Consider the following 12,532-nt stretch of genomic DNA (forward strand, 5'->3'; position numbering starts at 1 on the left):
TCTATTTCCCACCCTAAGGGACAGTAGGCTTTGGTATGTCCCATGGGTGGATCCTCCATCTCCAGTGCTGGAGAAGGGGCGTTGTCTTACCTGAACGCCTTTTCTCAGCACGGAGATGGAGGATCCACCTTCCCCCCCTATTTCCTTTGGGGCGTTATTACCTAGGATAGTTTAGTTTCTGAGCCAGTACGTCCTATGTTAGTCAATGGCTTCGCTCGCGTCAAGACTGGATTCTAGGGTCCAGGACGGGCGTGGCAACTTTGGCTGACTTAATCTGATTGGGCAGGAATACAGTCTACTACCCATGGGTGGATCCTCCATCTCCGTGCTGAGAAAAGGCGTTCAGGTAAGACAACGCCCCTTTCTGTATCAGATATATGGTCTTTAATAGCTTCATTTTCAGTTTGATACGTCTCATCATATAATACTATCTAACAATAACAAAAAATCATTTGGTTCTCAATTAACAATACATGATCATCTGCATGCCAAAGTACATGTATAGTTACATTCCCAACAAATGCATACCTATAATGTCATCACAAGTTCTTTACATATTTATCCATAAACACATTAAAGAAACATGGGGATATCACATATTCTTGCCTTGCCTCCTGAACCATTCATTAAGCATTCCATTTGTTTCCATCCATGCTTAACTGCTGTTATATTCAGCTCTATATTTGGGCAAAACATTCCATAGCTGAAGCGTATTCAGCTTATTGCATCCTTCCCTAAATTAATAAATGTGTTTTTTTAAAAAAAAATAGTATAGTTCTTAATAAGCTGTGGAGAGCAAAAATCTGGTCTACATATCCCTATTTGCTTGATATTTTTATTTCATTTATCTAGTTTACAAAATAAATTCTGTACTATTTTACTAATTAGTTCCATTAATTTTATTCCTTTTTAATCTTTCAGTCAGAATTCTGTCAAACCCATTTCCAAGCAAAATTAACAACTTATATTTTATTTTCTTTGGAAACTATTTTCTTCCAAGATCCATTCTTGATACTGTCAAAAAATATTCTGTCTCTTATTCAGCACTTCTTTTCATCTTTATATCTTTAACTAAGTCTTTAATCTTTTATTAAAAACAGTTAAATAAATTATGCTTTTTAAAATAATACCCTTTCCTTTGCTATGTGTACATGTGTACATAACAATTCTGTGTTTTTTCTAAACAATTGTTTTGGGATAGTTGAATTGTCCAAATTCTATACTATATCAACTAGTTTTGCTCATCTCCTAGTGTCACCTAGTAATTTTATTTCTTTAAAATTGTGCATAATATTTTCAAAACAAATCTCTGCTCCTTTATTATCAGTATTATCAGTATTCACTACAATATAGTAAACAACTTTATCAAGTTTGGTATTTTTAATTTCACATGTATGTTCCATCTAGATAACACCATACTTTCTAACACACAGTTAATCTTTTTGGCACAAAATTGATTCCAACTTATAATCATAACCAACTGTACCTTTAGTTCATATGTATATCCATCAATTTTACTCCAAAAATCAGATTACCTTCATTTATATTGACAATATCCTTTATCTTATTTTCACAAAGCTATAGCATATATAATTTTATTTCTTTCATTTATTAACTGGACAACCATGTGACCAGTTAGGTTATCCTTTAAAAGAAAGGCAGTACAGCCTGAAGTGACCAAATTGAAATTGAAATTTTTGGTTGACCATAACTTTTTAACCCCAAATTTGGAAGGTCCTGTGACTATGTAAGAAGAGTACTTATCATAAAAAGAAAAATAATTGTAGTGGCAAATGAACTTCACTAATAAGTCAATATTTATTTACCAAAAAAAGTTCAACAGAAAGATCCCAGGGAGGCAAAAAAGCAGTGGGAGCAGGATTGACTTATAATTCAGAGGGTGCTTTTCAAAAGACAACTGGACTTTCTTCATTTTTTTCCTTGAAGACATTTCACTTCTCATCTGAACTGAACTGAAGAGGCCTTTTGGATGAGAAGCAAAATGCCTTCAAGGGGGAAAAAACCCCCAAAAAATCCATGTGAAAAGCACATTTGCCACAACCATAATCTGGATAATTGAAATCTCCAGAGACGACTGACTTCAGGACATCCTGCTGGTTTTCCCATTGGCTTTGCTTGTGGGAAGTTGGCAGGGAGTGTTAGAAACAACAATCACATGATTACAGAGATTCTGCAATGGTCACAACTTGCAAATAAAGCTGGTGTGAATCCTATGAAAATTTCCATTCCACAAAAGTAATTGTCCTTTATATTTTATGCATTTGTTAAGTTATCAGATTTTAGGTAATTGATATTAAAACTGTTGTGATATAATGCATTGTTTGGATTAACTTTAGGGTAAAAAGAAACAAACAGATAAATACAGTGAGAGTTTTAATAGTATGTAGTATGTAGAGTCTTGATTGTCCAGTTCTCTTGCATCCATCTTTCCTATGTTGTATTTGCATCCAATGTACACATAGATATTAGACATGTCATTGATTGGCACTCCAGAAGAACCATTTTTCTTATTTAGCAGAAAAAAATGAAGTCTCCTTTCCAAGATCTCAATGGGCCACAATCTAATATGTTTTTGGAAACACATTGAAGGCTTAGATCTTCATCTATGTCTTTAGAAAGGGTAATTAAATCTCCTTTTCTGGGTAATGTTTGGTGGTTCTCAGGGCTTTTTTTCTCATAGAACACCCAGAACGGAGTTCCGGCACCTTTTTTGGATGGAACCTTATAGGGTAGGCAAGGCAGGTTGTATGACATGTATGAGTTCCGGCACATTTTTTTTTTTTTTTTTTTTTAGAAAAAAAGCACTGGTGGTTCTCCACCTTTTGTTATTTTATTTTATCATTGTATTTATTTTATTATTCTGTATGCTTTTATCTGAGAACCACCCAGAATCTCTGGGACTAGAAAAGTACAGTATAACTGATTAAATAAATAAATATTTATGTCCTCCATACATCATGTCATCATGCTTTTGATCAAGCAAATCTTGTGTGTTTGTATGTGTGTGTGTCTGTCTGTGTGTGTGTGTGTGTGTGTGTCTATGTATGTGCACATGCCATATGCAAAGGTAAAGGCAGAATTCAGTTTGGACACATTTTGGTCAACATGATTGATATACAGGATTCATTAAATTTAGATCATAATATAAATAACACTCAATAATAAATCCAATCATTTTCTCCTCTGGGTCAAGCTGTATACATCATGGAAGGACTTATCGTGACAACTAACATCCTTTTTTTTAATTCAAGAAAATCTACTTTCTTAACTATAACTGGGAGCAGAGAAAGAATTGGCAAGCAAAGTGCCAGCATCCATACGTCATGAGCACTTTGGACTTTAGATGCTAGCATTTTATTAATTTATCTTTGGTATAACTATCTGGACAACTACCTGCAGTTTTCTCAGCAAGAATTCAAAAGTGGTTGGCCATTGCCTTCTTCCCAGCACTGAGAGAGAATGATTGACCCAAGATCAGCCAGATAGCCTTGGGACAAAGGCAGAACTAGAATTTACAGAGTCCTGGTTTATAGTCTGATGCCTTAACCATTATTCCGAGGAGCATGGTGCCTCACATGGTTAGGATGCTGGGTTGGAGGTTAGCAAGCCAGTTTTGGAGACCTGAGTGCTGCTGCTTGGTGAGGTGAGTTCCTGTCATTCATCCAGCTTCTTGACAGGGACATGAAAGTAGTCCTCCACTGGGCATCATCAGGATAATATTGCTGTCACCTGCTAATCCCTTCAATTCAGAAGCACCTTACATGATGCCTCCGACATGAATAGGACAGGAACCATTATTCCAAACTGCCTATCAGATGGTAGTATTAGCCCATAAGAAATATAGGATTTTAAATGTCTATAGAACGGCAGTTGTGTTCGATTTTAATTCCAGACTTTACTGACACTTCTCACAGCTATGTAAATTTTGCTGTTATTCTAGGGAACCCTGTTATCAGTTATTTTAAATTAGTGTCCTAAACTAGGTTTTTCTAACTATGTTCTCTCAGTGACTTGATACTGTTAATATGTACAATTCTTACAAATGATAGCTATTCTGGACATTATTCTCATAATTATACTACCAAGATTCCTGGAAGAGAGTAGTATAGGGCAAGTTGAGTCAATATTTGTATTCCTTAGACCTCAAATAATAAATTTTACTAATGAACTAGCTTTTTTTAAAGAAAAAAACAACTCAACATAACTTGAAAAATCAAAGAACAATTATACAAATATAAAAGATATAGATTGTTCCTTAATTTGGAATCACTTGTAGTTGATAATCTTAGAAGTATGGAACTACTGTGTATAGTGCAACTTTTTCCTGATAGCCTTTCATGGTATTTAATAAAGTGCAAGAGTTGAATTGTTTTCTTGGCATTTCCTTTTGCCTAGCTACTGTCAGTTAAAGTCAAATTCTTAATGTTAATCATAATTTCTTGTGAAAATATTGCATGGTGGTAAATATACATTATTAAAGCCAAATGAACACCAAGTGATTCATACATTCTATTAAATAAATATTTTTATATGATGCATTAGCAATGGTATGAAATATTTATTTCAGGAGAATATAGATATATGCATTTTCATAAAATAAAAAAAATTGTTAGCTTCTTTTAAAGATAACTAAGACATAAAACGTGTATGTGGCGTATATATATCTCTAAATGTGAGTGTATGTGTATGCACGTATGCATTCAAATGTTCACATATGAATACATTAAGCTAATTCTCCTTTTGCCCCATAAGTTGATGTGATTTTTATGGACAGCCCTCATAAAAGTGCTAAACATATTTAGAAATGAAATATATTAAATAAAAATGAAATCTACTAAGGGGAAGTAATTGTAAATATTTAATGATATAATTAACTCTTATTAATGTAATGTTCTTTATTTTTCAGATGAAAAATTCAAAAGGACTTCATCTCCCTTACTTTAATGAGATGGTGTATTTATCATAATTATTATGTATTTTCATTATCATTTGAAGAATATTAATAATTCACAGAAGTGCAATGGGCCTGATCCTGCTGCCAACTAAGTCAGGAAAGGGCCAAAAATGTAAAGCAGGACAAAATAAGGCTCATGAAATTTTATAGTAATAAAAGCAACAAAGAAAACTGGAGCAGCTGCAGTTAATACACTCTGTGTTAACATTTCATTTTGTTTTGAGGCATCTTGGGTTTATCAATTGGAAATAAGCTCAATTCTCTGTGTAGGAATCTACTGAATACTGCATCTTTAGTGCATGGGTCTTAATCACTTGACAGGATTAAACTAAAATATTTGTATCCAGCGCATGCGTCACATCATCCACTCCTGTATAAACTTTATTTCAAAGGTCATTTCTTATTTCCAGAACTAAGTCTCACAAGATGGTAGTTCATTTTTCCCCAGTTCTAAAGATTAGAACATCAAAAATAAATCTAAACAGGGTATCGTGTACTTATAATAAGTTATATTAATATATTAAGTTATATTAATATAAAAAACTGTCTTAAGACCACAAATGGCTTAATCAGGACGCTAGCGAATGTGATACTGTAGGATATTTGACTCTTTGCCTCACACTGTAGCATGATGCCAGGTCACAAGCTTTTGTGTTTTCATTTGCGTGGGAAGAAAGTAGAAAGTCTAATCCTCCCAGGACCATGGCAACTTTTAATGGCCTCCACTGGCTAAGTTTTGAAAAACTAATGTCTTAGGAGGAAAACCTAGGAGAACCTAGGTCACTTTAAGAGATAAAGATGTTCCTTTAAGATAGGGGTGTCAAACTGTGGAGCTGCATCCACCCCAGCTCCGGCAATGTGAAAAAAGTTGTGATACATTACAACACGTCACGTGACGCAGCGAGTTTGACACCTGTGCTTTAAGAGATAAAGGAACAACCCTTTCATTATCACAGATAATGGGCAAGACTGTACCACATGCCTCTCCTCTAGACTACATCATGGCCGGTGTCTAACTGTGAGCAAATTCAAGTGATTTTTCCAACATATGATAAGCAAATTCGTTCATATGTCCCTGAAAAAGATTGCCCTAGACCCTTTAGCCGAAGATTCATGTCATCCAAAACAAAATTGTAGTGCAGCAATTTGAAAATGCAATAAGGGCAGAGTATGTTGCTTCATTGGCCTTATCATTATAAGGTAGGCCTTAATAGCAGCACTAACCTGCATTCTGTCATGTTCATCCTTAGTTGAGCACCAGATACACCCTAGATATATTGTCTTTCATTTCATCTCTCTCAATTGCTCTATAAACTATGGAGAAAGGTTAGAAGTTTCATGGGTGCAGTCCAATCTAATATCTTAGCAAACCCTTATTTCAAGTGTCAGCCAAGGCTTTGAATGGCCTATGCAATAAGAACAACCGTCAATTCTCTCTGTGTTCAGGGTTGAGCATCCCTGCAGTGAAGATGGCCCTAGAGAATCCCATGGAAACCAGAATGTGATCTGATCATGACACCAAGAGTTTCAGATCATATATTCATTGTTCTGTCAGGAACACCAAATCTGGAGTGTGACTACTGTTCTGTATCAGGTTCTGGATGATTTGAGAGAGGCTATGAATTCCCAAGCCATCTTGGATCCCATTCTTAGATTGAAATGTCCAAGAACTCTATTGATGACCCTGAAATGGAGTCAGAGAGCTTAATCAGGGAGGCAGTTATGTAGTGGTGTGGCTGGTACAACAACAACAACAACAAACAGCTTGATTTCTGTAATACATGTCAGGTCAGCCCTTTCATCAGTAATCACTGATGAGGAAGACCTTATTGCAGACCAATAGTTTAAAAAAAACCCAATATCATAATCATTAACAGTAAACATTTTATAAACCTGAAGAACTCTTCGGCTAAGAGAAAAGTTTTCTGTAATTGGTATGATCGAAATCTACAGATACCATAAAATGGTTTTATTAATCCCACGACATTAAAAGAGTTGAACTGTATTAAATCCAGATTCTCAAGTTTAGATGTTTTATTCATCTGCTAATAGATGTTCACATGATAATGCTCTTTAATAGACTTTAAGAGTACTTATCCAATATGAGAGGCTAAGTACAGACAAGCTGTGTTTGTCTATGATGGTAATTGAGCAAGGAATACATGGATTATGAACTATCCCAAATCTACATAGATGCATCCTTATCAAATTTACTGTCTCCTTTCATGGTTTAATATAATTTCTTTAAGGCAGGTTTATGCTTGTGCTAATATAAATGCACAGGTATTAGATATATTAATTTGAAAACTTTTGGATCATACCCAAAAGCTGAATAATCACATTAATCTTTTTTATAATTTATATCTTCTCTCATTCAATATACTGCACCTTTTTCTTTAAAAGAAATCTATCAGTGCTCTTACTTGACTTGCCCAAGTTATATCACAATTACAGTAGATTATGGATTAATTACAAGGTACACCAATGACCATGAGGCTCAGCAGGAAAGGGGACTATGTGGTATATGATATATTGTTGAACTATAAATCACAGTAGCTCCAGATAGTGTGACCAACGATAATGGCTGCTCAGGGTTATAGTTCAGCAAGAACTGGAGGCCAATGGCATCCTTACCCACAGATCATCAAAATGAAGTCAATAAATACCTTCCAAGAATGTTTGTGGACTTTCCCAAGACAATTTGCATATCCACTGGTGAAGCAGAAGGCTAAATAGATGTTTTTGTAATAGGGCTTTAATTGCATTCAGAACTTATTTCTGTCCTTTAGGGCTGGGAGGCAGAGGAGGATAAAATATGGCAATACTGTTTGATCTTTGCTTCATGGTAGTATCAGGGACAGTTGCACATGTAGCTAGGCTGCTCTATATCCAACCTTTCCTACAGAATTCAAAAATTATTTCTTCCCATTCCTCTCTCCCCACTCCTTGCACTTTGATATAGGTTCAGGAGGGAGATCCTCCCAAGTAACCCAGCAGTTTCCATGGTTGAGGGAGGACATGACCTTGGCTTTCCTCATTTTAAACCAACAGCTAAATCAAAAAATTATCTTGATGTATCTTGATTATCTGTAATGCTACCAATTTTATGAACTTCATGCAATATACAGCTCAGGAAGAATAAGACAGGTAAAGGATGGAGATCAATTGGAAAAGAACAGCTGATGGACCTCCAGATTATTTAAACTCTAAAATTAGTGTTTATTCCCAATAATAATGAAATAAGGCTATGTAATTCTTCCAAGAATCTCCTGCTTTCAAATTCTAATTAATTCACTGTTTTTTTTTGTAAGGCTTCTTCAGTTCCCAATGATCTCTAGAACGTGACAGTTTTTCCTTGCATCCCAAATAAAAGGACTGAGATTCCCAGTTCAGTCAGTAATGTCAGCTAATGCTTTGTTCATTAATCACAATTATTTTGCCTTTGGGAACATAAATCTTATTTTGGTGTTTAAGAACTGGAATCAATGGAGTTTCTGGGTGGAAAAATGGCAAACTGACATATCTCCAGAGAACAGGGATGATGCTGAAGTGCAGAATCATGACTGGGCAGAGAGCCTGGTTCAGTGGTGCTTCTCCAGATAAAGAGAACATAAAGAGATTGCCCATGTGTGTTTTGGAAGGCAGATTCTCATAAGAAAGTTTGCAGAGACCTGCAAGCAACTTGTGAATAAGAGCCCCAGAAGCTGAAGAAGAAAGATCATATTTGCAGCCTCAATGGAGCCTGTAATGGACACTGAGTCTTACCTAACTTTTCTTTCTAAGATGTATTCTAATTATTTAAAAGCCACAGAAATCTTTGGAGCAGCAGAATAATTAGACCTCCTGATGAGTGTTCCTACAACTGGGACTGAGAAATGGAAAGAAATAAGTACATGGATTAAAATAACCTACAGCAAAAAAAAACTTTCTAGGTATTAAAAATTATGAAAATTCAAAATGGATAAAAGGTTTGGCTGAATTTGGATTTTGCTTATTTTGAAGTATTTTTGAATAAACAAACAAATAAATAAACAGTATAGAGCTTCATGGGGTAAAGGACTGTATACTTTAAGAGAAATGATTTATTTTTCTAAATGAAGAATCAAGGATTGTCTTTAAAGTTCATAGATTGTTGAAGGCATCAAATGGGATTAATGATTTAAGAATTCAGACAAAGAAAATAAAATAAAAATAGGAGGCTTTTTCCTTTTGTTTTTTTTTTCCTTTGTTGGATAAATAAAAGAGATAGAGATAGAGATGGCTATTAGCAGGAAAGCAGCAATCACTAAAACAACAAACACCAGAAAAACATATCACACCAGGGATGTTACAAAAGATGTTTGTGCAATGGAGATGGAAATAACAACCAAAGAAATGAATGAAGATGTGGACAGGCATTAATAGAATTAAAAGAGGAAAAATAATTGTCTGAAATTGAAAGCAATTTTGAACCAACCTGGAAAAAGTGATGATGTTTATGGAATTGGAAGAGGAACCTGGAGGTAAAGAAGCAGAAACAAGGTGCACAGAATTAACACAAAAGATATAAAGATAACAAATGTTTTAAGAGATATACCTGTACACTCTTAATGTTAAGAAAATATTTAGAGATCAAATTATACAATAGTTTAACACCAGGTTAATTTTGCCCAAAGAAACTTCTATTAGAAGACAATAAACAATAAGTACTTTCAAGTAAGCCCTTGATGGACTTTTTGCTGGAAATGGTAAAACATGACCTCACAGATTTTTGTTTTGTTATTTAAAAAGGTTATAGGGGAGAGGGGAAATATATATGAAATTTTAAAGGGGGAAGAGATAAAATGAGTTTATTTGTTCTTTTTCTTTCATTTTTGGTTTCTTTTGCTTCTTTTGCTTCTTTTTTATGTTACTCTTATTCAGGTAAAAATGTTCAATAAAAATTATATATTTGAAAGAGAGTTAGTTTAGTCTGGTGGTTAAAGTATTGACCTAAATCAGGAATCTATGAGTTCTAGTTCTGCCTTAGGTGTGAAAAACTAGGTGACTTTGGGCCAGTCACTCTCTATATTATCTCACCCCACCTCTCAGGGTTATTATTGTGGAGAAAATAGGAAGAAGTATTATGTATGTTTGCCACTTTCAGTTACTTATAAAGTAAAAAGAAGGGATAAATTCTAATAAATAAATTGGAGGTTGTAACAGTCCTAAGGTGTGAGGGAACAACTGAGATAGCTCACACATGTGTATTTTTGATATTATTTCCCCAAAGATCCATTTTTATTTGCCTAAAATCTCATACATAATGATATATTATTATCTGATTAGGGCCAAGCATATTTTTCACACTAAGAAAAAGCTTAGGGTGTGACAAGAAAATCACTAGGTAAGAAATTCCAAAGCAAACTGTTTAAATTTGCATTGACAAAGGTGTGAAATAATTTAGCCACACAATGGCATAATTAAAACAGCCTGGTTAATTGCTTCTGCCTCTGGCATGAAAGAGTTAATTCATAGGTACTGTCAAGACAGGCATTTTACTGAAATATTAAGTGATTTCATAACCACATAGCAAATCTGGTTTGGCCAGCTGCTTTTTCAAAAAGAGACACAGTTTAATCTACAGTGTAAAAAAAAAAGATGTAGACATCAAGAACAAACTAAGACTTTTTTTTTTACATTAATTCATGTAATCCAAAACATCTGTTGGTTGCATTGACCAAGAAAAACACCTTCATAAATGTATAATATTGTTTTTGGTAAAGTCATAAACATGTCTGAAACACTGGCTCCATTACAATCTGTTAGTTCTCAAAACAGAACAGTCAGATTGGACCCATATAAATTCATTTCTCAGCTAGGACTGATACAGAAGGCTGAGTCATAATAACAATGTGATTTATCTTCAGAAAGCATGACTCAGGATGCTAAATGAAATATTTACTACTAAATGACGATCAAACGGCTCCATTTCTTGGAATGTGTAATATAACAATACATTAAAACGGTCCTCTTAACAACAGCTACCATCTGCAGGTTCAAAATCTCTCTCTAACTTTAATGTTATGAACAAACACAAAAAAGGGACTTCCTCAACTGAAGAGCCTCTTTTTCTTGATTCAGGAGAGGGGCGTTACAATAGTAAAAGAGGGTTCCTAGGTCTTACACATAAATCAGAATAAAATAAGTACTTTTACTTTATCCTACCTGCTTTCTTACAAGCAAGTTTCATAATATAATTTTTGAAACCACTAAAATGATAAAAGAAAATTCTAAAGCCAGTAATTAAATAAAGAACAAAATTTACGGCAACTGATTAAAAACCCATGGTTAGTTGAAAAGAAAGCTTGGGGAAACATAACCTCATTTCTCCTCAAAGGTAATTCATTCTGCAAGGCATCACTACCAAGAATTCCCTGCAAGATCAGCAGCCTGCTGAGTTACAATCATAGGACATTTTCACCGCAACATAAATACCATGTAGGCCTATGAAGAAGCAGGTGGTTTGTGATAAAATCTAAGCCCCTGGCTGTTTATAAGCCAACTACAACACCTTGAAAAATAGCCAAAGCCTTCAATAGCTTAATTGACAATTTGTGGACAAGTTTTCAGATTAGCAATTTTAGGGGCACAACGATTCCACAGGGTAGACAGTCATAGCAGTCTATGCTAGTTTCACTTTCTGGGCTATTCTAAAGGACAGTGCCATACAGAGGACACTACAAAAATCTAATGCTAAAGATACTAATGTACAATTACTCTGATAATCCTTTCCTTGCCTTGGAATATTGTCATTGTTGCATTGTTATGCATCTGGTGTATCAATAATATGAGAGAAGGAGCAAACAAAGGTCTGAAATGGAAGTTCTGTAGCACCAGCACTAAGAGAGGCGTAGCCATCCCTTACCTTTTATTCTGGAGCTCAGGTAGACAACTGACACTGTGTAGAAAGAGAGAAAGCTCAAAATATGATAGACGTCATTATCTTAGGCAATGAGTGTGTGTTTGCAGCATGTGTTCGGAGATAAGGTGTGACTCTTAAGTAACATGACATGGTAAGCAACAGATGGATCTATGTGAAGGCTAGGAACTTTAAAGATTTAACATTCAGGTGCCGAATGACCTATGCATATCCATATACATGCTTATCCATTATGCTAATCTTTTTTAGGATAAACAATATTGTATATAAAGCACAGACCAGGGGTAAGAAATTAAAAGCATGAGCTAAGAAAAAAAAAGGGAAATATAATGAAAAGTAATCCATATCAACACTGTTCAATACACGTCTCTCTATATTTCTCTTTCCTTGGTAGGTGTCCTTCTTGTATCACATTCATTGTATGTATCTTTTATTCTTTAAATTATTCATCACTGTCTTCTTGAGCATATCCTCCACTACAGTGTTTTCAATCTTCCCATTCTTCTTAATCTATTTGTTCTTCATTTTTATATTTATCCTTACTAATCTAATTCTTATTTTCATAAAGAGAATGAAGGTAAGAAGACATTTTTATCCTTTTGGTATTCATTATTTACAACAGACCACATACTAGTTACTACCTTCCTACCAGGATC

The sequence above is a fragment of the Protobothrops mucrosquamatus genome, unplaced genomic scaffold, assembly GCF_001527695.2.
Source record: "Protobothrops mucrosquamatus isolate PMUCROS unplaced genomic scaffold, P.Mucros_1.0 scaffold18, whole genome shotgun sequence".
Taxonomy (NCBI): domain Eukaryota; kingdom Metazoa; phylum Chordata; class Lepidosauria; order Squamata; family Viperidae; genus Protobothrops; species Protobothrops mucrosquamatus.